Source organism: Rhinolophus sinicus, chromosome 1, assembly GCF_057876585.1.
Source record: "Rhinolophus sinicus isolate RSI-liver-muscle chromosome 1, RSI-T2T, whole genome shotgun sequence".
In the NCBI taxonomy this organism is placed as follows: domain Eukaryota; kingdom Metazoa; phylum Chordata; class Mammalia; order Chiroptera; family Rhinolophidae; genus Rhinolophus; species Rhinolophus sinicus.
In genome coordinates, this window is record NC_142501.1 from 84,649,037 (window position 1) to 84,676,806 (window position 27,770).

The 27,770-nt window shown below is 34.4% G+C and overlaps 1 long non-coding RNA gene across 7 annotated transcripts in view; it reads left to right on the forward strand.

Annotated features, from left to right (window-relative positions):
* LOC109452884 (uncharacterized) overlaps positions 1–27,770 on the forward strand; it is a 173,052-nt gene that overhangs the window by 68,486 nt on the left and 76,796 nt on the right. For 2 of the 7 annotated variants that reach the window (XR_012493882.2, XR_012493885.2), the window contains exon 4: positions 19,003–19,092. The exons of 4 other annotated variants lie outside the window; for them this stretch is intronic. This is a non-coding gene — a long non-coding RNA (uncharacterized LOC109452884). Of the gene's footprint in view, positions 1–6,723; positions 6,970–19,002; positions 19,093–27,770 lie in introns of those variants that run through there. One more of the 7 variants, XR_012493888.2, reaches the window with a different exon arrangement.

Genomic DNA, 27,770 nt, shown 5'->3' on the forward strand with positions numbered 1-27,770 from the left:
GATCATACTGGATTTTAAGCCTCATTCCACTGGCTCAGTCCTCAGTAGAGAATGAGAACAAATGGGCCCAAGCAGAAAAGTGGTCTCATAGATTTTAGTCAAAAAATGTTTTTGTTATGATTGGGATAGTGGTTGTGATTATCGTTGTCACTTTGTTGAGTATTCACTTATGTGACAGCTCTAAAAAAATTCTACTTTGAGACCAAACTTCTAACTATGACAATATTTAATTCAGTAATACTTGAGTATATCCTACTCCATCCTCAGGTCTCTTCCACGAGGTAAAAACTCGTTCTAATGTCTTGCATTTTTTAAAAAATATACTTAAATGTTTGTTTATTTCAGCCAAAGTCATAGTCTGCCCAGTTTGTTAATTGCAGATTAACTGAGAGCGCCAACAAAAGCCTGTCTCTAAAATGAGAGCTTGCACTTAAATTAACTAATTTGTTTATTAGTTTGTTTATTTGCTGGAAGAGTAAAAGAATGATATTCTGTTAATGGCTCGCATTTTATCTGGTACTGGTAATTTACAAAGTACTACTTTTGAGGTCTATTAGAGTGAAATGGAGAACTTAGAAAGGCTAAGAATTGGGGCAAATATGTATGTTACAGCCTGACTAGCTGCTTGCGTCCCTTTTTCATTTATTGCCTCTCACCCTCCCTCACCCAGAAATAACCAAAACTATGTGTATAAAATTAGGACAGTGTTATAAATCTTAGACTGTAAGATACATTTTCTAATTGGGCTGTGAGACATCCTAAGAACTCTGAAGAACCCCTATTCCAGCTCGGGTATGAAGGGCAGGAATCCAGAGACAGGTAGGAAGGTCCCATTTCAACCCAAGCAACTCCATTTCCCTCTTTTACAAATCGAGCTGCAGCGGCTTCAGATATTGTCTGTTTGATTTTGAAATTTAACGGGGGAAAAAAAAAAAAAAAGAAAGAAAGAAATTGCCTCAATGGAAAGAACTGTTTTTCTAGAATGTTTATAAAAAAAAATGATTTTGTGGACTACTATTATTGGAGTTTAAGCTAGATAGCATTCTTGGATCTAAAATCTTGAGCTCTTTTTTACACATTTGATCTTTTTGCTTGTCTGAGGGCCACATCTTGCCATCTAAAAATAATTTCTAAAGAATGAATTTATGATGAATTCTTGGATAATAAATGAAGCCTTTTTCCTTAATTCCAAGGACTATTTCAAACCCCAGAGACTAGAAGAGTTAGTCACTGTGTACTTGAGAGAGAAAGCTGGTCCATTAGTGTTTTTAAACTAACATTACTTTGAAAGTATGCTAATGTCATTTTCTGTTTTTAAAAGAAATTACACAGAAAAAAGCTGAATTGGAGAAAAATCTTAAAACTGAATCACCAAAGAAATATTACCAGATGGAGATACTAATATTAGATTCCCTAAGGCCAAAAATATAATCTAAATATAATAACAGAAAGAGAACTTTTGTTCTAGTCACCCAATTTTTATTTTTGATATCTGCATACATAGAAATTATTTCTATTTATACTTAAAAGAATATCCCTGTCTTGAACTTTAGAAAATGAATCTTTCTCAAAATCTAGAATGGGGAAGAAAGAGATACTTGGCAGCATTTTCAGGCCTACTCATTTATCAAAACATTCCATCAGAAACACCCAGACTTTTCCTTCTATACCTCAGGTTCAAGTCTAGCAGATGTCTTTACGTATGAGTGATATTTGCAGCAAATCTGGAAAAACGTAGAAAGGCATTAAAAAAAAAAATTACAAATTCCAGCACTTGCCAATTTTGGTTTATTTTCTTTCTTCAAGTCACTTTACTATGCCTATGTGTGGAGACACAGGTATAGACATAAATATAACTTAATTTTTTACTCAATCACTTAATGAAGACACACTGAGCAAACCTATTGATTTGAAAATTCTCGTCAGCAATTACTATTTTTAATTATTTCATATGTCATAAAGCATTAAGGATTCATTCCCAAAAATACTTCTGAAAGGAGAAATACTTCAAGGAAGAAGAGCAACCATGATTATGTCGGAATGTTTTAATACCTACATTCTGTAGCCTTCAAGAATAAGAAAGGGAGGGTTTAGGGTGTAAGAGATTTGCAAAGTGACAGAAAGTGCTTATGTTTCATTTCCTTCAACTTGAGGCTTCTGGGTGAAATTAGGTCATATCCTTTAGAATTGTTGCCACTGCTTTAATGCCCCAATTGACTTTCTCACTGAGTGATCATCGGAATGCTTTACCCAATTATAAAGTCTATCATATATTGTAGGGAGTTAGGGAAGTTATTACACTCTTTATGAAACATGTGGGCATCACCTAGGGAGGCAGAAAGGAGTACACGATTTAGTGAGTAAATCACTCAAGGTTACAGAGAAAAGTTGAGTCTGAAACCTAAATATCCCAACACCAGAACGTGTGCCCTTTTCACTCTTCTGTATTATCTCTTTTATAGGAAGGACCAACGAGACAGCACATCTACTTATGTACCAAGCCAAATAAAATTAATTTAACATAAAGTCACTTCAAAATGTACCTTCCTTGATCTTGTGTATTTCACCAGAAAAAGGAAACCAATATAATTTTCTAACTATCTTTACAATAGAGTCAAATATTTTTAGAGCCATAGATATTTCAAGAGATGTTATATGACTATGGAAAACAAAACAACATTCCTTTATTTTTGTTTAGTTTATATTACTAGCACAGATATTTTATAGTCAGAAGTGTCAGAGGAAGTTTTTAATTTGTCTCCTGTGTACCTAACTTGAAAGCATGTTTTCCGAGACAGAACATTAGTCTCAAAAAATTGCTATGCACAGGTGGTTATTCTGCTTTATTTCTTATTTGCCTGATAAATCCTATTTGACAGTTTTCTGTTTTCAGACTAAATTAGAAATGTTTATTCCCTCTATCCATTATTTACATTGAAGTACAATCTAGCATTATTGTGCCTTTTGTTTTTCCCTTCTAGTTATAGATTTCAACTGGAACTTAATTTTAAACTTAAGTCAGATTACACTTTTGGTATGATTTGGAAAAAAAAAGATTAAAAAGTACTGTTTGTCCACTCTGGTTTATATGATTTTGAAAGAATTAGCCTAAAAAAAAAAAGGCTTGGTTAAAAAGAAAGAGAGAGAGAGAGAGAGAGAGAGAGAGAGAGAGAGAAAGAAAAACATGGGCAGAGGGAGTAGCTTGAGGAAACTCTCCCTTATTTCCTTCTACCTGAATCTGTAGAGCTGTCTTGTTTCATATCCTTTCTGACACTTGGTTTCCCATCAATTATATTTTTCATGCTACACAGGCTACCACCATCTGCTCTTCCAATGAATCTTTCCTTTTTGCCTAAGTAACCCAGAGTTATTCTTTTACTCGCCGTAAGTAATGCTAACAGAAACAGGGATCACCTTATTTTATGAATAAAATATTTAAGACAAATTATTACTGTTACCACAAAAACAATTTTCTAAAAACTATATCATAGGTAGACTTTTACATGAAACCATGTCTACTACCCCAAGATTAAATTGCACTTCACCTTGAAGAAGCAAATACGTTTTCCCCTATAATAAACAATGTATTCCAAACAATTTTATGCTTAAATATAACTGACTTTTGAGCTTAAATTGAAAGGCTACATTTCTTTCCTCTTCTCTATGTCTTGAAAAACAATGGAGTGAAGAGGACAGGGATTGCTGTGATTAGCAGCCATGTTAGGTCTATCAAGATTAGAATTTAGTGTTCATTGCTGTTTTTCTTAAAACAAATAAGAACAAAAAAAAGAAATAATAAAGTAGGCTATAGAGGAAGGACATAAATACTTTAAGGATTTCTAAATAGGAAAACAGTTGCAATTCTGATTCCTTCAAGCTTTATGGCTGTGATAGTTCTAGAGATGCTGAAAATGTGCTTTTCATTGAAAAGGAAGAGTTACCAATTATCAGGACTTAAGCTATTAAATATTAGCAGCACTGGCACATTTTTAAGTGGTGTGAATAATACTAAAATAGCTAAATTCTTATTTTAGTTCAATTTTTCTGGCAAAAATCAATGCTCTATGTAAGAGTGGGTTGAGACTGAAAAGAATGAAAATCGATTTTAACCTAATATTAGTTGGTAAGAGGTATTTTCTTTTTCTTATCCTTTCCTCAACTTCCATACCTTGACATTGATAATACCCTCACCCCCCTCCGCCAAAAATTGCTCAGAAAAATGAGGAAACTAACTTATAGCATATGGAAGCTTTCTCCCTCCTGTGTTATCCTGAGAGCAGGGGAAAGTAATGTGCAAAATCTGTCAAGTGAAATATGTATTTCCAAATGTGACTGATTAGATAAACTTTCATGAATACTTACGAAGTTTGACTCATTCATAGTTCCTTTTTCCTAAATGTCAGTTTTTTGATATCTGCTTGCCATTATGGAGTACAGTTCATCAAAACATATACAGAGGGTGCCAAAAAAAAAAGTGTATACACATTTTAAGAAAGGAAAACTGTATTAAAATTGTAACTCAATATATACCGATAACAAAAGATGAATACAAGTCACGTTTGACTTCTGCATATACAAGAAGTGCTCAAAGTGGTTACCGTCAGCTTCCAGACACTTCTGATTATGGAGAACTACTGCTTGAGCAACGTTGACCAAAGTGTTCACTTGCATGCATTTTTTTGGCACCCCCGGTATTAATTTTCTTTGTTTTTCTAAAATATTGGAGCTTTCGCCTGTGTAGATGTTCAGCTACTTAAAAAAATAAGTCTGTACTTAATGTGCAAATTACAATATACTATTTACTATATTACATAGGATGATGTGAGCACATAAAGTTATTTAAATCATACTTTAGACTTGAAAAGGATTTATACCTGTAAGAAAATTTTGAAATATAATGAGAATAGTTTATTACCTCCAACAATTTCCTTCTTTAAACAGTCTCATTGCTTTTTCATACCAATTTTTAAAATTAGAAAAAAGTTTATATATAGACATATTTAAATAGAGATAGATAGCTAGATACATGTTAAATATTAAAATAATTAAAACTGAACTGATATCTGTCTAATACACATGTGGACAAAAGTTCCCCAAAATAATATCAAAAGGAGACTTTTGAACAAGTGAACAGTTTGCAAACCATGGAAATGCAATATCTGGTGGTAATCGAAACTGTGCTCCACCGAGACAAAGGACATGCTGCCTTTTATAGAGGAATATCTCGCCCATAGTTCCCATTTTGGTCCATTCCGTGAGGTTTCCAAATCAGACAGTTTGATTGGTCAGTACAGGTTCCACATCGCACAGTTCTGATTGGTCAGGGCAGGTCCCCGTGTGGTGACGATATAGGAATCGGTGTCTGGTGTGTTCCCTGGATTCATGGTCTCACGTACCCAAAGAATGAGAACGCAGACCGGAGAGACAAGGGTTAAGCAGTACTTTTATTGTAAATCTCAAGAGAAAAAAACTCTCTAGCGAGAGGGCGGGATCCAAAAATGGAATGCCCCTGAACAGGGCCATGCTAGGAACTATAATGTCTCTGAGTTCCTGCACTTGGGCAGTTAACTTTGGCCGGCTCTGTAAGCTGATTGCCCTCTACCCATGCTTCACCCTCTCCCCTCCCTTACACCTGAGCTGATAGTTTTGGTGGGCTCTGCAGCTTGAATGGCTTTGTTAGCTATTAAAGTTATTTCCTCTGGCTTTGTTATGGTCTCCGCCTTAATCCCCTCCGCCTTGGCTATGTCCCTGAATGCCTATGGTTTTTCTATCTCAGTGAGAAGGAAAAAGAAACTTCCTTGTAATAATGGACTCTGGCATAAACAGGCAGGGCATAGGCAGATTAGAAGCTCAGTCTGTGGTTCCTCCCAGGGTGCAGCGTGCAGAGTATGTGAGAGGCCTGTCCCGACCAATGCCACTAGACTCTAGTTTAAATTTAGCCCATTTACCCACAGTGTGTCTTGAAAGATAAATTTCTTCTCAGGTTCACACGAAAAATTTATAAAACGTTTCACATGCATTGTAGTTTCCTCACTGCAGTGTGCTGTGCATGGGGCGAGGCTCTGAGTTTCCGAAAAGGATAAGACCTATTCACTGCCTCTGAATAAGTCAAGATCTAGTGAGATGTATGAGCCCTGTGAGTCTCACAATCTCAGCCCACTTCACAATGCTCCACGGCAATGCTTTTACATCACACTAACCCTTGTATATCCCACAGATTTTTGCAAACAATTTTAAATCTTTTCAAGCCCTGTCACTTGAGTCCATGTTTCCTCACTTCTCAGAGACTCAGAGGCCATGGGAAGATCAGCTCCATATTCCTTCCTCTCTTTCACTGCACGTGTTTTCAACTCTCTTCTCCTCAACTCATGTGTTAAATGAGGGAAGTCTCCTTTTTCTCCAGGATTTATTTTAATTAATTAATTTATTTATTTATTTAATAATATATTTTCCATCTCCATTTTCTATCTTTCTACTTTCAGCTAAAATTGTCCAAAATCCTCTTGGTTATAGATGCTTCACTCCCAGGGTTTTATCGGAGGTTTCTGTGGCCCCTCACTTAACCACCAGGATAGAGCAGTTCTGCCAGCGGCAAAAACAAATGGGAGTCATTAGGTTCACTCAGTTGGAATACAGTGCTGAGAGGTTCTTTAAAAACAAATTTTTAAATTTGCTCGTTCACGTGTGGGGGTAGAGAAATAATTTTACTTTCTACCTTTCTAGGTTCTTGGCTGAGATTCCCCCTCTAATAAAAGACTTATTAACAAGAGAAAAACAAGCAGAAGTTTAATAACATGTACGAGTATACTTCCTGTATACGGGTACATGGGAGATACCCAGGAAAACTGTGTAACTCCCAGAAATGGCCCAACTCAACACCTTAAATAACGTTTACAGCTAGACACAAAATAAGATGTTGGCGGAAAGACAGGAAGGAGTCCAGTGATGGGAGGTTACCATGAAAAGTACAGTAAACAAAGGTAGATTGTTATGCAGATTTCAGTTGTTGCTTCCTCCCTGCACAGGAATTTCTGGAGGTTAAGAGTCAACTTTTCCTGCAACACAGAGGAAGACACCCTTGCAAATGGAGATTTATCTTATAAGTGTAAATGCCTCTTACAAAAGAGTAAGTCTACTGGTTTTCAGAGCTTTTCCTTTGTTTACTGTAAAAATAATCAGCCTAAAATAATCCTTATGCCAAAAAGACATATTTTGGGGTGGCAAATTCTGCTCCCCTTCACATGTAGTTGATGTCTTCGGGTAGTGGTATGGCTGCATTGTTGCTCTTCTTCCTCCTGGTCCTTTTTCTCATTCCTTTCTCCTCCTCCATTCTTTTCTCTCCCTCCCCCTTTCCCATTTCTCCTCCTCCCCTCCTCTTTTTTTCCATTTCTTATTCTTCTCCATCTTCTATCCCTTCTCTTTCTCAATTGAAATTGGTCTTTCCTAGATCACCTTATCATCTCTATATTTCCTTGTTTTCAACTGCCATGGCAAAACATGTCTAGTGTTTTCTCCTAATTGAAATGACATTCTTGCCTTTAAAAAGTTGTCAAATAGAATCAGAATGGGCCTCTAGGAAAGGAGTTATGAATCAGGTTGCTTTAAACTATAGGAGAAAAAAGCTTCTACTCAACTTGCTTGTCACATCCATTTTCCATCCTTGTTTAGAGCCAAGTCTGACCTAATAAGTTTGATTCCATAACCACACAAAAACCTAAAACTAAAAGAACATTTGTACTTATTGAGAACAAGTACCCTGTGCTCAGAACGTATCTTTATCATTGAGAAAAGATCTTGCTCTCTAATGATATTCTGATATTAACATATATAAAACTTGCTGTTTGAGTTAAAAAAGGTCTTATTGACAACTCCATGCTCTAATAGGCTTCCCCTAGTCCTGAAAAAGTCATTATCTCATAAAGAGAGAACAGCGTTTGCAATGGTATAAACTCTTGACCAGAAATTGATTTGGAGCCAAATTCTTAGCTAATAAGTACACACGTATTTACTTAAAAAGTTCTCTGTGCTTTTATAGAAAAAAAATCTATAATAATAATTTAGTAGTAAAATAATTAACGCATGTTGAGTACTTACTATGTGCCAGACACAACAAATTTATGAGATAGGAGTTATCATTTCCTACTTAATAAGTAAATGAATTGAGGTACCAATTTGTTAAGTGAGATTTGAACACAAGATGCCTAATTTCAAAATTCACACCCTTAAACATTATGATACAGTACCTCTCTCAACTACAGAAAACATTGATTCAGAATCTAGTCTTGATGTCCTCTATTATTAGCAATATGAAGTCAGTTTATAATTGATTAATCAATTACAAAAAATCTCTTTCCCTTTACTCCAATTCCTTTTCAAGCTACTATCTTTTTTATTGTATTACTTTGCAACAAACCTTCTGAAACACTTGACACACATTTTTTCTGTTCTTGCTCGATATCTATTTACTACTTCACCCATTAAAACTTGAATTTTTGCTTCATTCACAATGCTAAAATATTATGTTAATGTTAACAGTTCCTTTGATTTTTTTCTACTTTGGGTCTCTTTCTCATGCTATTCATCTACCAATACCATGGTTGCATTCCTCTCTGTTGTCTGCACCGTTTCCCTCTTCCCCTTAAAATTCTCTTTTCATTAATTCTAATACTACTTTTCTCTGTAACATTCTTCCTTTGAATCCTTTGATAGCATCCTGTTTTCAGTCTGTCTGTTAATGTTGTCCTCTTTTTAGTTAAAATTGTCTTTTCAAAACATTCCATTTTCTTCCATGACTTGAACCAATTTGATGATTGCAAATATTTATTTTCAGTCTGGAACTTTCTCTTGAACATCAGAATTATATGTATAACTGTCATGTTGGCATCTAAACTTATATGTCACATGTAAGTTTAGCTGCTTATATATCTGTGCAATAGCTGCTTACATATCTGTGTCTCAGCCTAGATAGTCTTTGAGAGCCTGAAAGCTAAACTCTGTGTCCTGTACATCTCTTCATCTCCAGCATATTGGACGATCCTTGGAACTTAAGAGATGCTTTGTATTTGTTTAGTAGGAAACATTGAATTATTGAATGCATAAATGAATGAAAATGACCTTGTGTAGTGTGTTTACTCTTATTCCATTTTGGAGCTGAGCACATCTTCTGTTTATAGATGTTTACTGTGTTTAAAGCTGTCTCAACAGCACTTGATATTCATAACCTCACTTTTAAGCAGACAGAGTTGATATCATTTGTCTCATTTTAGAGATGAGGAGGGCATTGGTTTTCAGAGTAAAGAAGACTAAACTGAGATGATATAAAACTAGACCAGAACCCAGATATCCTCATTTCACGAATAACAAAATATAGAGTTTCCTTGAAGTTTATATTATCTATCACATATGAACAAGGGGGAAATTAAGATGTATATTATGAAATAAGGTGAACTATCTAACTTGATTCACAGTAGAGAAGGAAGAAATACAAAATAATATGGAATATATATCCCTGAAGATAAGACTCAATTTGTAAAAATAAAAGTGAGCTTTCAAAAAAATTTAAAGAAAAATTTGAACACTCTGTGGGCAACATGCTTTCAGAAAATCTTTTAAAGCTTCCATATTTGCTTCATCCTACATAGTAATTACCTGCTCTGTTAGAAAAATTCCTTCTAAAATGGAATAGAAGTGCATTAAAGCTATGGGACATAATTACTAGTTATGTGCCTATCTCAGATTACATTAAGGCTTATTTTGTTTGTCTTCTATGATCCTCCTTGAAACCACACAATTTCAATCCCTCCTCCAGAGAAGTTTTGGAAGATTTAAGTCAGAATAAATTGGTTCTAAACTAGAGCTGTGGGTGCATGTGTGGCTACAGGAGAAGTGGGAAGAGATTTAGGACAAGAAAAAGAAAGAGTTGTTGCTCTTGACTGTTTTTCTTTTGTTTTGTTTTTCGTTTGTTTGTTTGTATTTTAAATTTAGCCCCATGATTTTAGATGGAATTTCCCAGATAAGCAAATTGCATTGAAAGTTGTATTCCAAAGACAATGTAAAGATTTTTTGGAATATCAGAAATCTGTATCATCTACCCTTCCAGCTGCATCATAAAACAGTGAGGAATAATAACAAGTAAACTTCAATACCACAAAGGTCAGATGGGGGGATTATAAACTAACACATTTCTTTATGGTGTTCTACAACTTCCGCTTTATTTATTGTGTAATCTGTGGTATGTTGTACTACTCATTCTGAGGCAATCCATCAATCAAAGCACAAATATGTGTCCTCCAGAAATTTCTGGCTCTCACTGGTTGCCCAGAGTGTCCTGTTATCTTGCCTGAACAAAGTAAGCTTTCATATACATAATCTTACTTTTCCCATCTACCTTTTTGAAACTTACCTGCCTTACACCCTCTTTCAAGAACATCTTTCTCTTGTGACTGTTATCTAATCAATAAACATATTTCTGTCTCTTAATGACAAACAATTCTTACCACTGGAAAGGATCAAAATAGAAAACTGATCAAAAATTAAGTTTAATTCATGTTTCTGCTAGAAATACAATTCTTATATAAAATAGATTTCATCATTAATTACTTTTCAGCTTTATTTACTAACAAACAATAAAGTTCTCTCATTTAAATGTACAGTTTTGTGAGTTTTGGTAATTGTATGCAATCATGTAACCACTACCGCAATCAACATACAGAACAATTTTATCTCCCCAACCCTTCCTCTTCTTCCTTCACTGTTTGTCCTCAATCTCCTAGGTCCCACTGATGTGTTTTAGTTTTGTCTTTTCTAGTATTTCATATAAATAGAATCAAACACTATATATTCTTTTGTACTTAACTTACTTACAAGAATGTTTTTCGGATTTATGCATGATGTTGAATATATCAACATGTGTTCCCTTTTTCATTACTGTTGTATAAATGAGCCAAAGATGGACCATGTATACTGGCCCTTGAGTTTTCTTCATAGCACATTGAAATCCACTAGCTCAAAAGCATGCTGGCACCAAATTCCAGTTTTTACACATCTAATTGTTTTAAAAATAGCCACATGAGCAGGTTTTTAGCTACTTAGGATCTGCCTGCTTTGTGTACCCTGCAAAACTACATTCAACATCTGCAGCCATTAACAAGACAGAGACATTACGTTTGGTTATAAGAACCAGACCTCTATCGCCATTCGGAAGTTACCATACATGTAAGTGTCCTCTCTGATCCTCAGTCACCTGGCAGTTCCCAGCCCTCCTCCCCTTCTGGATGGTAGCCCCTCTCTTTATGCTACCCATGTGGGGTAGGAAAGTCCCATGTGGGGAAGGACATCCATCTCATACAACTCAAGAGCTACTCAATAAAGCTCATTGTGTTACTGGCTCCTGTGGTTAGTTTATATACAGATAGATAGATAGATAGATAGATAGATAGATAGATAGATAGATAGATAGATAGATAGATAGATAGATAGATAGATAGATGATAGATAGATATAGATGATATAGATATAGATATACATATACATATACATATATATATCATCTATATCTATATAACAACCAGCAAGTCCCTCAAACCCCCTACAATTGCAAAGTAGTATTCCATACAACAGATATTAGCCCATCTTATTTATTGGTCAGTTGATGGACATTTGTTTCCAGTTTTGGCTATTATTCACAATCTCACTATTAACATTTACATACAAGTCTTCATGTGGGCATGTGTTTTGATTTCTAGCATGAAAATAACGAGGATGTGCCTGAGTCACATGGAAAATATATGTTTAATTTTAAAAGAAACTGCCAAATTGTTTTCCAAATGGCTGTATGCTTTGCATTTCATCAAGAATACAAGAGTATTTTGAGTGCTCTCCATTATCTCCAGCACATGCCATTGTTAGTTGTGTTGTTTTTGTTTTAACTAGTGATTTTTGTGGGTGGGAATTGGGATCACATCATGGTTTCAATTTGCATTTCCCTGATAACTAATAATGCGGGGTATTGTTTCATAAACTTATTAGCCATTCACATATATTTTTTGTAAAGTGCCTGTTCAAATAATTTGCTCTTTTTTTGAATGGGTTATTTGTTTTATTATTGAGTTGTACGAGTTTTTCTATTTTTAAAAATATGTATATTCTGGATGCAAACCGTATGTCAAATATATGTTTTTCATTACTAATTTTCTTGTAATATCTGGCATGCATTTTCATTTTCTTAACTGTATCTTTTAAAAAACATAAGTTTTTCATTGTAATGAAATCCATCTTATCAAATGCTTTCTTTTACAGTTTATGGGCTTTTTTGTTGTTGTTTGTTTATGCTCTGCTCAAGAAATTTATGCTTCACTCAATAGCACAAATATTTTCTACTATGGTCTCTTTTGAAAATTTAGTAGTCTGGGGTTTTATATTAGGTATATGATCTATTTGAAGTTAATTTTTATGCGTGGTATTAAGTAAGGGTCTAGGTTCATTTTTTATTTCCCACAGAGATCCAATAGGTCTAGCCTCAAATTTGAAAAGATACTATTTTCTCTAATGCATTACATTGGCACATTTGTCCAGAATTAATTGACCACTTAAGTGTGGTCTATCATTGTAATTTTTCAATACCTTTTCTGACTTGACCTTCACAAGCCACTCTCCATACTGCTGTCATAGGGATCCAAATAAAATACCATATTATCATGTGAAAGGGGTTTCAGAAAATGCCACCCCAAAATATATCTTTTTGGCATACTAATTATTTTGAGCTGAAGGTGCTTGGGAAACAACAGCTGCAGGAAGGGCTGTCTGACCTCTCTCTTTCTACCTAAAAAAAGGTCAGGAAGTTTCCCAGGAGAGAGGTGCCCTTGCTGTACCAAGAAAGGAAGAGCATTCTTATCACCAGAGACTGGGAGTCATGCCAGAATGGACCTATGCAAACAAACGTTAAAAAAACTCTTATCATTCATTTTTACACCCCTATGTATTTCCTAGTCACTGCTCCACAATTTACTTCTCCTCAGCCAAGCCCCTTTGTTTTATTACATCCCCACCATTTATCATTCTTTTTAAAAAATGGTGCATTTTGGGCCTAATGGTTTCTTTGGTTCTTCGTTTTCCTTTAGAAGATTCCTGAGTGCACATAATAATATTAAATAAAATGTGTATATTTTTCTCTTATTAATCTGCTTTATGTCAGCTTAACTCTTAGGCCAGTCACAGAACCTAGGAAGGTAGAGGGAAGATTTCTCTCCCCTACACGCGTTGTTCTCCTACTTACAATTCTTCAGGGATCCCCTAATCCCCTCAGAATAAACCCAAGACACAGTCACATCATCTATAATACCTTTCACAATTTTGACAGATAGAGGAGGCCCTATGACAGAAAAAAAAGTATGTTATGTGCAAAGATGCAGAAAGTTAAAAAAAGAAGGTATAGTAAATTAAGAGATCTCCAAGTTCTTTTGTATTCCTTTAATATAAGTCATGAGCTCCAATGTACATTCATCCACTTAACACATTTCTTTATCTTTATTATTTGTAATTCATTTCTCTTTTCCAGTGGTCTCCGTTTATGCATCTTTGAAGAGTTTTATCTTAGTGCCATGGTCTAATTAAGTCCAACTCAAAAATGTCATTCTCTGCCAGGCACCATCAGCCTCACGTGGTAGCCTGTTAGGAACACAAACCTCAGGCCTCACTCCAGAGCTATCAAATCAGAGTCTTTGAGGTTAAGGCTTTAGAATCAGTGTTTTAACAAGTCCCCCTATTTATTCTGATGCATGATCATTGTTTTGTAAGATCCGTTTCTTTAGCGTTTGTTCTATGATTTCTAAGACTTCTTACACACAGTCAGTGGTTTTTGCACTTCTTAAAATAATTAAAGCATTGATTAAGAAATGAATAGTCACAGATTATTCAGAGATTCTTATACATAGTTACTAATTTCCTGTCACTCTTCAGTACTAACTTTTCTAAATTAATTGGTATGGTTATGACTCAGGCACTGGAGGCTGGACTGTTAATTTGCTGGAGTTCAAAAATCATACTGTGTGGATTCTTGGGGATAACAGAGGAGAAAGATAATGATGCATTATAAAAACAATATCAAATTCTAACACACCCTTCTTTACTTTTGAAACTTTGACAATAACACAAATTTTCTCCTTTAAAATCGTAATACTGTGAATTACATTAACACATTTTCTAATCTTAAAGGATTCCTAGATAAGCTCTTCTTGATTACAACGAGTTGCTACTTGTTTTCTATTATTCTGTTATTTTATTAATTTAATTTATATAAAGTTTGGGATTCGTTAATATATTTATGTGATTCAAAGACAAAATTATTAAAAAAAAAAATGCTTGCAGCTCTGTCCCTCCACCTCACTCCACCATTTTTATTAGTTTCTCATTTATTCTTTCAGTTTGTCTGTAATTAAAAGCAAATGTAGTTATACTTATCACTTTATTTTACAAATGGTGATACAAAATATACATGATTATGCACCTTTTTAAAATTCTTTACAAAAATAACCTCAAAATCTCTATCAGTACTTTAAAATGTTTTAATTACTTTTTTAATTGTTTGTTTGTTTTTCCAGGATAAAAGATAATTTCTTTAACCAGCTCCTTATTGCTGGATACTTACATTGTTTCCAATCATTTGTTATTCTGAAGAATGCCACACTTAACAGCTTTGTATGTATATTAAAAACAATTGTTATTTAGATTACATGAGGTGGGATTTCTGAATCAAAGGATAAATGCATTGGTAATTTTAGTAAACATTGCCAGATATTTATCTCCTTCAGGGGAGCTCGATCCATTGTTTGTGTGCTGGCCTCACAGATACAGTAGTTTTCAAATTTTTGGATCATTTGTCTATTGGATATGTGAAAAATAATATTTTTGAATAAATGTATTCCTCTTAATATGTGTAAATTTTGGTATCTTTTCATACATTTGTCCAATGAACTGTTTTTATTCTTTGCCTAGTTTTCCAATGGGTTATTTGCTTTCCCCCCATAGATTTATAGGAATTTTTAAAATTAAAATGAGACTAGCCTAGGTCTTTACAACTCATTGGAGAAAGTTTGGGGAAGATGAAGTTTTGGGGAGGAGGGAGATGCAAATTAAGAGTTTGATTCTTGACAAGTTAAATTTGTGATATCTGAGACATTCAAAGTAGATGCAAATTAGGCAGTTGGGTGTTCCAATTTGGAACTTAAGGGAGAGAAGTGGGTTGCTGATATAAATTTGATAGTCATTAGCATAGAGATGGTAATTAGGGCTTTGGGAATGGATAAGATCATCCAGGAAGAAAAGGTAAAAGAGAAGGGAAAAAAAAATCTAAGATTGTTTTTTAAGACATTCAAATATTTAGAGTAGCCAGAACAGAACTTCATTGATTCCCTTAGGCATTGGACTAGCCACACTGGGACTGGACTAGCTGGATCCCCTGGGCTGGTGGCCACTGAGAAAAGGAAACCACATTAAGGACTCTTCCAATGGGAGTTAGACCAGAGCAGGGCCTGAGGGTCCATACCATAGTCTGTTCCACTGGGGAGCATGGTGAAATCCTATAGAACTTGCTGAATCCATAAAGACTGAATGCAGTTATGGACATGCTTGACCACCCAGATATTTATCTTGGCAGCTTGCTGCAGTTTGTAACACGGCTCATTTGGGGTGAGATATCAGCAGAATTCCTGGAATAGTTCATGTTCCAAGAACACAAAGAACCAAACTGATACACCAAATTGTGGCCACTCACTTACAACTTTCTCTCTCTCATAAACTTTTTATATAGCTAAGCAAATTCTTAACCGACTGACACTACCACAGATAACAGCTATTAACTCTGAAAAAAAAAATCAAAAATAAATACTTTTAGGCTTTGGAGAATAAACAGAACCAGGCAAATTCTAGAGGTGAATTGAAACTTGTAAGAAGGAAACACAGGGAATACAAGGTGTATTGTTTTGTTTTTTTCCTCTAAATTTAGACTTTGGAAACGAAGTCTTGGTACCTCAGATGTGGCTAAAACTCTGACAAGCCAGTCTTTCTGGCTTGAAGAACAAAAAGATTTCAAGACAGTTGCATCTGTTGGAAAGTGAGGGAGAAAAAAATCTAGAAATGAGGTGCCCCAGATTCTGGGTATACATTCTTTCCAACACTTTGGCTGAATCTGAACCACATAAGCTTGAGGCAGATTGAACAAAGTTTAGCTATGTGCTGATAGAAAGAACTGAATTGCAATTCAAGCTGCCACCCAAGTGTCAGAATTTATAGTTTGAATCCAACCAAAACCAAATTAATTCCCTACTTTTAAAAAATGGAAATAAACATTCTTTAGAATAATATAACAGGATCGAGAATCTCCAAAATATGACATTCAAAATGTTTGGTGTTCAATGCAAAATTACTTGATAAGTAAATAAGCAGGAAAATGTAACCCATTCTCAAAATATAACATAATGAATGGAGACAACCCCAAATTGATACATATGTTGAAATTATCAGACAAGTCCTTTACAGCATCTATTACACTATGCTCAATTAGATTAAAAAAATACACTCGTGATGAATGAAAATAGTCTCTGCTGAGACATAAAAAGCATAATAAAAATATCAGATGGAAATTCTATAATGAAAAATTACAATATCAAATCAAATTTGTAATAAAAACACATATTTTGATTTGTTTCATGGGAAATAAATTAATAAGCAAATAAAGACAACCACAAAGCCAAGTAATAATCTCCAGTTACATAACTACTTCAAGATTAATGAATGTAGTTAATTTAATAGAGCAGTACAATAAAAACAATATTTCAAACAGTCATGAAATGAAGTTGAATCAAGTTAAAGATACAAGTTCTGACAATTAAGTTTGCGAACTCATCCTAGAAAAAGTGCTACAGACCTCATTACTGAATATCACTATGGTCACCTTTAAAGTACTCCCCTTGGGAAGCTGTGCACCGACGCCAGCACCTAGTCCACCCTTCAAAGCAATTTTTGAAATTTTTATCTGGAATGGCCAACAGAGCTGTTGTTGTATTACCCTTGATGTCCTGAATGTCTTCCTTTCAATATTTCCTTTATCTTCAAGTAAAGAAAGAAGTCACTGGGGACCAGATCAGGTGAGTAGGGTGGGTGTTCCAATACAGTTATTTGTTTACTGGCTAAAAACTCCCTCACAGGCAGTGCCGTGTGAGCTGGTGCACTGTCATGATGCAAGAGCCATGAATTATTGGCAAAAAGTTCAGGTTGTCTAACTTTTTCACGCAGCCTTTTCCGCACTTCCAAATAGTCAACTTGGTTAACTGTTTGTCCAGTTAGTACAAATGTATAATGAATAATCCCTCTGATATTAAAAAAGGTTAGCAACATCAGTTCAACAAGTTCGCGAACTTGATTGTCAGATCTCGTATATGCCAAAGTTTTAACAGCAATTTTCTTTGGTTGTTGAAATTGAATGTGATTTTCATTTTTTTTAATCTGTGTTTTTCTTCCCCTGTTTCTACTTAAAAGAAAGCAGAATATGTCACGCCATACTCATATGCCTCTTTGACATAAAAATTAATTTGAGTTGAAAGCAATTAAGAAGGAACAAACTCAGAAAAATTTCCCCCTTTTATGCCTAAAGGCAACATATAAATTCTCCTTTAACTAGCATCAGACTCTTATCAGCCCAGACATGGATGGCACCAGAGAAATCTGCAAACAAACTTTACTCCATTAGTTTCCTCCCATATATGTACCTTCGCACAGGTATTCACCTAAGCTACCTTTGGAAGCCTAAAACTGCTTTCCTCTGTCCTGTCATTTCTCTACAAATGTATTGTCCTTTGTTGAAGACGGCTTGTATGAACTGGAATTCTGAGACCCCATTTCAGTTACTTTGGGTTTAGGTTATTCTCTCATGATATGCGCTGCATGCATTAATAAATGGTTTTCCTGTTGTTAATCTGTCGCTTTGTATGAGTCCCAACTGAAAACCTAAAATGGGTAGAGGTAGAGTTTTGCCTCCTCTGTGTAGTAATTAGCATATATTGCACATGTAAGGTGAAGTTATTTTTGTTTACTTAAGATAGTTGGAAGAATTGAAAGTTATGCTTCTCTCTGTAAATATGCTTATTTTCTAAGTTAAATGTGTGTGTATACATATATACATATGTATGTATATGTACACATATGTGTGTGTATGTATATATATATATATATATATATGCCTTCAAAGCTGATAAATTAGATTTAACTACTTTATTGACCTAATTTATGTCTCATCATTATAAGCTTTGCTGTTCGAATCTTTTAAAATACTTTTAGTTATGACAATTTTTATTCTTGTCTTGATTCAATAGGAAGAGCTTGCTGCTTTGATTTTGTTTTCCATTCACTGTTGGCTATGGCATTTGTATCCATTTGTCATTTGAATGCAAAAAAACTTTTGCACAGAATTACCTTAAAGTGCCATTTTAATTAATACAATTGCATCAGCCATCTCTTGACCAAATCACCTTACCCTACTAAGACGTGCTACTATAGAAATAGAAACAATTTTCCAAAGCAAGATGATCCTAAAGTGATTTGCTGGGGGCAAAACAAAGAGCGTGCTGGGGCTATGAGGGTGGGAAGAACCTTTCCTAGTGGTTATGTAAGATAACAGGGATCAAAATGTACTTCCTTATGCCTGGCTGCAGTTCTTCTTTCTTAAAAGCTAAATTTTCTGAGGCTTAGTCATCCCATTATAGTGCTTATATATGGCTCTCCAATTGCCTGTATGTTGATACATCTCATTACCCCACTTCATTTATATGTCTAATCATGTCTCTGTAAGTACTGGACATATCATGTTCTAGTTAGGCTTGACCTGAATACCTCTGCGCCTTATTTGACTCAAGATATGCAGCTCCTGTTAATAATTCCTTTTCATCTATGTCATTTATTAAAACAACCTATAAAAGGAGGGTTTATATAAAATGAATTTTCATCTTATAGGTTTGCCTTTTGAAATTTAAGAATGAAGAGCCTGTTTGTTTTCACCTGAGTATTTTGTCTACAGTTGGCCTGAACAACTATCACTAGACAGTAAGTACACCAGTAACTTTAGCTGAGTCATGCTAGGATGGATTTAATAAAATTCATCAATTGCCCACTTAATAAAGTGAATAGGAAAGATCCAAGCTACCCTTGGTCAATGACGTAATATTAAAACATGTGCCTTAACCCCAAGATGTCTTACAGTTGTTGAAGAGTAGGTAATGTATAAATAAATGGATAATTACAGGGCATTGAAGGTCATGCACTAATGGAAGGTTTTATATATTATGTTATCCCATAAAACCAGCATACCACTTTTACAACCCAACTTCTCAAAATACCTTATGCATCCCTTTTTTTGCTACAAAATTAGAAGACACTAGACTTTGAATTTAATTAAAAGAAATAAATTATGAGATCTAAAAAGGGATATAAAATTATTTCTTCATGTTCCTTTTATTCAAATAATGTGCCCTTAAAATTTAAAATATTTCAGTTATATCAATAGGTCACCATATTGTTTCTCATTAAAACTCAGTTGTTAACATTGTATAAACATTCCCTAGGTCTTGCTTTGAGACATCCTTTTCATGGATGTCTCCTGAAAAATCTTTCATATAACACAGACTTAGGTGTAGTTAATGATTGCATTCATATATAATCACCTGAGGCAAAGTTTTATTCAAATGTATTTCATAGCTCTCTCATTAATATCTGAGTAGGTGCTATGGCTACAGCTCCATCTTCATCCCAGCCCCAGGAAATACGTATTAGTAGGTACCGAAATAAGAGAAATTCCTGCTTAGCCAAGGTAATCATATCCTGGAGCAGCTAATTCAGAGTCAGAAATGTTATTCTTGCCAAAGAATTTAGGCGGCTTTCTTTAAGAAATTCAATATCTTAGATTCATAACATACACCTTAAAAGCTAAATCAAAGAGTAGATAGCTTGTACCACATCTAATTTGGGGATAACAGAAGCTGACCCACTCAAAAAAATTCTTCAACCTGAGAATTTTATGACCATGTAATCACGTCTACAATGGACTATGATGATTGACTAAGATGAATCTCTGTGCCACAGCAACTGGGCAAGGTCCAGAGACATTCAGAGGTAAACCCATGGTGGAGAGAGAGCAAAGAGAATTGTTCTCCACTGGCTGACAGGCTGGCAATAACACCATCCTGGCGGGGCACTAGGTGGTGTTTCAAAATGTAAACATAGTCTACAGTCACTATTGATGGTCCTGTATCAGACTTGTAAGTTTCAAATTTCTGAAAGAGAATGGACTTTGACGAGTTCACTGATACGCATACACTTCCCAGAACACAATCTGGCTCAGATATTAATGATATTTATTGACTAATACTATACAAATACCTGTGATACACACTCCCAGGGCAAAGACTTCCCAGTAGACTGAAATACTGCTACATTTACTCATAACTCTGAACAACCCAGGACAAACTAAGTGTATACTTCATTCGAACCATCTTCTATAGCTCTACCATACTCTTAGTAAACAAATGTTTTCACTAAAGTGGTACAATTACTCTCTGCTATCAACCGCTCATTTGTGCCTTTAAAAATGTCCCTATTTATTAAAGAATGTTCCTTCTCTGCCAACTCAGGCACTTAAAACACAACCAATGTTCTTGGTGTGTGCTTGATTTAGGAGATAATATTGGGAACTTTTCACATCTAAATATACCATTGTGCACCCATAGATCAATGGCCAGAGGGATGTTTCAGCTAATTGTCAGAATACATGAATGGCTAAGAAGAACTCTATGATGTTTGTTCATGTGTACCTCTTTTTCTATGCCTTCCATAGTCAATACAACTTTTCCATCTACTTGACCAAGGCTGAATTTGAAGTAAACCATTAGGATTATTCTTCATTATTTTTTCCAAGGCTTTCAGCCCTCAGTCAGTCCTTCCAAAGGAGAATCAGAACAAATACTATGTCAATGGAAAATGGCATCATTCTCCATCCATAAAACCAGGATTTGATCTCCATGATTATGGACAAGGAGGTTGAAAATATCCATAAAGTGCTTAGGGATTCATACTGACACTATAGTCAGTTCTGGTGTTTTCTTCACTGGAAAAGGACTAAACCTGGATAAAATTTCCACTTCAAAACATTCCTGTACACATGAAGATCTCAGACCTGAGGAGGTTAAAAAGCTTTAGTGGTATCCACATCTTTCTTAGCTCTTTAAATGTAATTGATAAGCCCAAACATCATGGTTCACAGAATTTTTAAGAGCAGTTGAAATTCTTGGATATTCAGAAGCTGTCCTCCTATTTGTTTGCTTGATTTAGTCAATATTCTGTCTCTGCACTCCAGGTTCTTATTTCTACACAAGGCACTTTTTCTTTTCTTACAACTTCACTGGGACATTTTTTTGTTTGTTTGTTTATCAACATTTTATCTATATCTATCTATCTATCTATCTATCTATCTATCTATCTATCTATCTATCTATCATCTATTGGTTTATCAGTCTTCTCTGCCCAGCTTCACTCTTATTAACATGCCTTCTTTTGATGCCAACAGGACCTGTATCTCTAGGTAGGACATACCTTCTACACTGGCTTTGATTATAGGTACGAAGCTTACCTTATTCAAATTATTTTACTCCAGGATCTCACCAGGGAACAGAGAATGAAATATTATGTTTAAGTTGGATGGTCAGTAGGCATTTTCAACTGTATGCTGACTTCTTTCTTTGATTATACAGAAACCTAAAGAGCACAGTCTGAACACTAGGTTTTGCTGGAGAAAGAAATACCATCTTAAGATTCCTTCCTTTTCTCAGTTGCTATCTTCCATCCAATGTTTCTCCATTCTCTCTACCAACTGACTCTCTATTGCTGTCCTATGTCGGCATACAGCATTTTCTCCGTGAGCCCAGTGACTCTCAGCCTTTCTCAGAGAACTTCACTGTTGAACCAGTTCTCTGGTGCCCATTATTTTCCTGATGATATGTCAGATTGTCAGTTTGCTGAGTTGCGTTCAGTTTATTGTCAAATTGCAAGTTTATAAAGCCAAACATGATCGCGATTCATAACATGCTTAGATTTTGAGTCAACATCAATTATCTGTAAAAAAACTAGAAAAGCATGTACTTATAGAACAAACACATTACTATTCAAATGTAAGACATATTTTCAGAAAAAAATATCTGCATAAGAAAATATTTCTATTTTAAATACTCTAAGAAAAATTTAAGCATACTAAGATAAATTATTGTTGTGTTATTGAACATTAAACTAATGATAAGAAAAAGTAATATATTAATGTAGTCTTCTAAAAATATTCTCACAATTACAAAATACAGGTCTTTTTCATATGTATTAAATTTTCAAAGTTGCTAATATACTGTATTCCACAAATTGTACCTTATTTTCCACAGATAGACAATTTCAGATAACTCGTTAACTACTATTCCCATGAATTACTCCCAAATGACCTTTAACAAGTTTGAATTTGATAATAAAACTCACCGTAATAATTCCAGATGGAAGTTTTTCCCAAGTATTATTATACTTTTAATTGATCACTTATTTTTCATATAATTTCTGCTCAAACTTATATTGAGAAATAAATTACAATTTTAAATCAATAATCTGATGATGACCTAAATGGTTATTTCATTTACAGTTTGTATATATTTTATTATCAATATTCGTGATAAAAAATAAGCAGCATCTCCCTTGATTTATAAATTCTACTTAGTAAACACATTACTATTTTATGCATCCTTACCTCAATTTCTATAGCATTAAAAAAGTTGATTTTTTTTGGGTGGGTGTGGGGTGGCCGGTTACCTCAGTTTGTTAGAGCGTGGTGCTGGTGCTGGTAACACCAACGTTGCCAGTTCAATCCCCACATGGGCCACTGTGAGTTGTGCCCTCCTTAAAAATAAATAAATAAATAAATAAATAAATAAATAAATAAATAGCTTTTAAATGTATCTCTATATCACCAGTAATGTCTAATACTAGAAAAGAGGGAAACAGTGAGCTTTAAAACATATTTTACTTAAGGCTAGCATAATTTAAAGTATGAAATCCATTTTTATTTTTTATCATTTCTGACAAGTAAACTTTAGAAAGACAAAATTATTTTTAAGAAATGGAAAAACTACTTATACAGCATTAGGAGGGAAATATCTGCTGAGATATTTTGTTCATTCTTCAATATGTAAAGTGTCACTGTCATTAAACCTGACAGACTTGAAGCAAGTAGTATTTTTAAAGGGCACATTTTAATGCTTCCTAAACATAAAAATGAATTTCTGGAAAGGATTACTTGTTTTACAAATAAAGGGTATTCGAATGTGAGATAGAGTAACTTACCAAAATATTCCAATTTATTCCTTTCTTGATAGAAATGGATAGTTTTCTTTTTTTCTTAATTTAATTTAATTTTATTAGTTTCAGGTGTACAAAATATTTACACCCCTCACAAAGTGATAACCCCACCAAGTCTATTACCCCTCTGACATCATACGTAGCTATTATAGTACCACTGACTATTATAATACCATATAGTTGACATGTCAATTATAGTTGACATTCAATATTATTTTATGCTGGTTTTAGGTGTACAGTTCAGTGGTTAGGCATTTATATAATCTATGAAGTGATCCCCCTGAATAGTCCAGTGCCCATCTGACACCCTACATAGTCATTGTAACATTATGGTTATATTCTCCATACCTTATTTCACATCCCCATGACTATTTTGTGACTACCAATTTGTACTTTCTAATCCCTTCACCTTCTCACCCATCCCCCAACCCCCTCTCATTTAGCAACCATCAGTTTTTTCTCTGTATCTATGAGTCTATTTCTGTTTTGTTTGCTCATTTATTCTGTTCTTTAGATTCCACACATAAGTGAGATCATATGGTATTTGACTTTCTCAGTCTGACTTATTTCCCTTAGAATAACCTACTCTAGGTCCATCCAAGTTGTTGCAAATGGTAAGATTTGTGTTTATTTGTGTGTTTTTTGTTTGTTTGTTTTTTTATGGCAGAGTAATACTCCATTGTAAAAATGTATGACAATTTCTTTTTCCAGTTGTCTATTGATGGGCATTTCAGCTGTTTCCATAGCTTGACTGTTGTGAATAGTGCTGCAGTAAACATAGGGGTGCATATATATTTTTTCAAATTAGTGTTTTGGATTTCTTTGGATAAATACCCAAGAGTGGAATTGCTGGGTCATAAGAAAGTTCTATTTTTAATTTTTTGAGGAACTTCCATAGTGGCTACACCAATTTGCAATCCCATCAACAGTGCACTAGGGTCCTGTTTTCTCCACATCCTCACCAGCACTTTCTTTTGGGTGATTTATTAATGATAGCCATTCTGACAGAAGTGAGGTGGTATCTCATTATGGCTTTTATTTGCATTTCTCTGATGATTAGTGATGCTGAGCATCTTTTCATATGTCTATTGGCCATCTGTATGTCCTCTGTGGAGAAGTGTCTATTCCTCTGCCCAAGAAATGGATAATTTTCTAAGCTTCGATGACAAGAAGTCATTAATCTTAGCCATCACTTACATTTATGAGCTTGAAGAACTGTGAGATAAAATTTTACCATCACTCTCTGCCTGCTTCTAAAAGAATGCCTGGTCACTTCTGTGGGGACAGAGCCCCAGAGAGTAGTTTACAGGCTCTTGGCCTCACGTGGAAGGGTGCTGGCTCGGGTAGTGGATGGCCGTCGGCTGGGGCTGGTTGACCGTCGGCTGTGGCCAGTTAGCCAATTGGCTGCTAATATAACTGCTGCGGCTACGGAGGAGAGCCGAGGAGAGTGGAGGAGAGTCGTGGGGTTGGCAGAAAAACGGACAGCAGGTCGCAAATCCAGTGAACCCAGCCTCCAGTGAGAACATAGTGGTATGACTCCCCTACCTATGGTTCCGTGGGTGTTCCTTTTTGGCCTCACCATATCCTGCGTTCTTGTGTGAGGAGCAGGAGCAGACACCCCGCAGGCCTCCCTGCACGACAAATGGCGCAGCGAGCAGGGTCTCCTGCACGACAACTTCAAAGCAATATTTCAAAACTAATTAGTCTCCTTTTTGACAAGACACATATGCATTTATTTTGAATAAAAACTTGAAATGAGATTTTTTAAATGAGTTATTTAGAATTCTTCTTGTACTCTCTATATCCTGAAAACCTTGATCACATGCAACAGTAAATCTTCAGTCATAATTATAAACAATGACAGTGCGATTCTCAGTGTATGACCATGTCTCTTTCTATATCGTCTAAATTTAACTTCAATATTTAGTAGCTAAAATAAATCATTATTAACTTGTTTTTATTCATACAATATACATAGATTTATAATCAATATAAAATAGTTTAGGTCATTTATCTGTTCCTGAAAAGGCTCATAATTAAACACATTGGATTATGCTATATAAGAATCATATTAATGAGTCTGAAAAAAATGTTTTAACGGAATTTCATAGATCTGGTGCAGTTCATTAAATCAGTTATTAAAAATTTACTTGTAAAGGATGCTTTGAAGCTAATAGAAATGAATGGTGCTGAGGATACATTTGTTGAAAAGAGACAACATCCCATCTCTCTTTGAGTGTAAAGTTAAATTTATAAACTGAGACACTTTTTTATTCATAGACCTGTTGAGTTAGGATTAAACACACAGTTGGACGGACACAATTTAGCAATTAAAGTAGTACTTTCATCACAAAGTCATGGATCTATTCCTTAAGAAAATGGAATATATACATATATTCCACATACGTGCTATAATATACGCCAAATATCTAGCAGATGGCTATAGAAAGGGAGACAGAGAGAGAGAGAGACAGAGAAACAGAGGCAGACAGAGAGAGACAGAGACAGACAGATGAATAGAGAAGGGATATTCGTTCAACTAAATTAAAGCTGCTAGTGTCTATTAGGTTTGGATGATTAGAATTCAGTAAGCCATTTTCACTTGTAGATATATTAATAGTAAGCAAACAGATTTGCTTACAATAGTAAGCAAATAGTAAGGAAAAACATATGAAATGTTTTTCATATTATTTCAAATTTACTCATAGAATTGGAATAAAGAATATGGCAAGACCTCCCACCCTCATTTCTAAAAATAGATATTGGGCTGCCATGACCCAGACTGACCTAAGCAATTGCAAATGGAGAAACTGTTGCAAAGGAAGGAGAAACTTGTGTAGTCTCACACAAACAAGACATGCATTCCGCTTTTTTTCTTCTTTTTTAAAAATATACCCAGTAATTATAATTTTTAAATTAAATTTTCCCACTTTAATTAATGTTAGTTAACATTTAGCATTGTGCATAGTGGTTCAAAAAACACAAATAAATGAATCCTATCCTACACCACTCCTTCACAAAATCTACAATGCCCCGGAGTTTGTGCAATATTCTGATTCTCTTGCACATGTTTTTCCATATAAAGTGTTTCTACTTGTTGACTTATTTTTTGCTAGTTTTTAGTTTGATAATGACTTCAAATTTTTAAAAATTTACAAAATTAGTGCAAGGATCAGATTCACCAGTTGTCTTTTGCCTCAATTATATCTATTAATCAATTTATTTATATGTATATCGATATAAGCAAATATATCATGAATTTATGTACTCACCCACAAACTACTTAGAAAAAAATGTACATTCTTTACAGTATATTCTATGTATTTATATTTGCAAATATTAATATACAAAAGGTGCCAAAAAATGTATACACATTTTAAGAAAGGAAAACCTATTAAAGTTTTAATAATATATACTGATAATAAAAGATGAATACAAATCACATTTGACTTCTGCAATTACAAGAGAAGCTCAAAGTGGATACCATCAGCGTCCAAAAACTTCTGATTATGATGAACTACTGCTTGAGCAACATGGACCAACGTGTCCACTTGTGTACATTTCTTTGTCACTCCCAGTGATTCATAAACTTTTAACTAGACTGACAAGTAGAAAACACAAAAGACACAAATTACCAATATCAGAAATAAAAGAAGGATATCACCACAGATACCACAGATAATTAATGAACAATAAGGAAATAATATAAAGAAGTTAAAATATAAATGCAACAACTTAGACAAAATAAAGTAATTCTTTAAAGATCCCAGACATGAAAATTCACCCATGAAGAATTGTCATATAACAATTAAATTTAACTTGTAGTTCAAAACCTTCTGAAAAAGATTGTTTGTAGACCCATACAGTTTGCTGAAAAATTAGAGAAAACATATAAAAATAACATCAAGTTTACACAATCTCTTTTAGATAATAAAATATGAGTGACTACTTTACAACTCATTTTATAAGGTCAGGATTATTCTCATCAAAACCTCACAACAGTAGCCCAAGGAAAGAGAACCATAGACAAATATTCCATGTAAACATAGATTCAAGTAATTCTTAACATAATATTAATACATCAAATCCAAGAACATATAAGAGGATTAGTACACTACAACCAAGTGCAATTATCCTGGAAATGCAATAGCAGTTCAATATTGGAAAAATGTTCAATGTAATCTACCACATTTGTAGACTAAAAAAATGATCATATCACTTGATACAATGAAGGCATTTACGAAATTCAACATGTATTTATAAAAACAAAAACGAAAAACGCAGAGCACTAGAAACAAAAAGGAACTTCCTTAACCTGAAAAATGGAATCCAAATATATCATT